Here is a 1,413-nt window from a genome sequence, read left to right on the forward strand (position 1 = left end):
CGCCACACACACACAATCTCTAAAAATAAATAATGAATGCCCTTACTCTTGGAATTTCCCAGTAGATATTAGCATCTTAAAGGCTCTGCACCTGTTTAACTAAAATTTTCCCTAACTTCTTTGACCCTGGAGAGCCCTCCCACCGCTTTCCCTTTAACATTTGCTGGTGTCCTGGGGGACTATCTTTTGTGGCAACCTTTTTGGGAAATGCTGCCCTTAGCCCTTTTATATAACTATTTGATGGATAGCTCTATCTGGATGTCACAAAGATACATCAAACTCATCTTGTTCAAAACAGGTCTGATACTGTCCCTATAATCTTCAGTTCCTACATCTAATCAGTCCTCCAACCCTAGGATTTACTTTCTTCAATGTCTCTCAACCCCCTGACACACCTCATGCTTACTGGTTTGTTTTTTTTTTTCCCCAATGGGATCTCCCCCTGTTGCCCAGACTGGAGTGCAATGGCACGATCTTGGCTCACTGCAACCTCTGCCTCCTGGGTTCAAGCAATTCTCCTGCTTCAGCTTCCCAAGTAGCTGGGATTACAGGCGCCTACCACCACGCCCAGCTAATTTTTGTATTTTTAGTAGAGATGGGGTTTCACCATGCTGGCCAGGCTGGTCTCGAACCTCCAGCCTCAGGTAATCTGCCGCTTCAACCTCCCAAAGTGCTGGGATTACAGGTGTGAGCCACCATGCCCGGCTGCTCACTGCTTTTTAAAAAATTAATTTATTGATTTTTATTTTTATAGAGACGGGGGTCTCCATTATGTTGCCTAAACAGGTCTTGAACTCCTGGCTTCAAGCAATCCTCCTGCCTCAGCCTCCCAAAGTGCTGGGATTACAGCCAGGTACTACCATGCCCGGCTAATTTTTGTATTTTTAGTAGAGACAGGATTTCACCACATTGCCCAGCCTGGTCTTGAACTCCTGGGCTCAAGTTATCCACCCACCTCAGCCTGCCAGAGTGGTGGGATTACAGGTGTCAGCCACCACGCCCGACCTAATACTCCAATTTAACAAGCTCTGACTTTGCAAAAGAAGATCTTGGTTCCAGTTGTCAAGAAAAAGTTTCCCTGGGGTCAGGGTGTATGGGCCAGGAGGTGCGCATGCAGTGAGCTAACAGGGAAACTGGCTAAGAGTGCTCCCTATTTTTACTTCAGGCCTTGATTACATTTTGCACCTGAACTACTGCAGTAATATCCTAAATATCTCTCAGATCCCCACTTCTCTCCCCCTCCTTAAATGTACACTTTGCACGGCAACGTGACTGCTGGAAATACACCGTGATTATGCTATTCCCACTAGTTAAAACTTCCCATTGGGCCAGGCACCGTGGCTCACACCTATAATCCCAACACAGGGAGGCTGAAACGGGCAGATCACTTGAGCTTAGGAGTTGGATACCAGC

The sequence above is a fragment of the Mandrillus leucophaeus genome, unplaced genomic scaffold (assembly GCF_000951045.1).
Source record: "Mandrillus leucophaeus isolate KB7577 unplaced genomic scaffold, Mleu.le_1.0 Scaffold243, whole genome shotgun sequence".
Classification (NCBI taxonomy): domain Eukaryota; kingdom Metazoa; phylum Chordata; class Mammalia; order Primates; family Cercopithecidae; genus Mandrillus; species Mandrillus leucophaeus.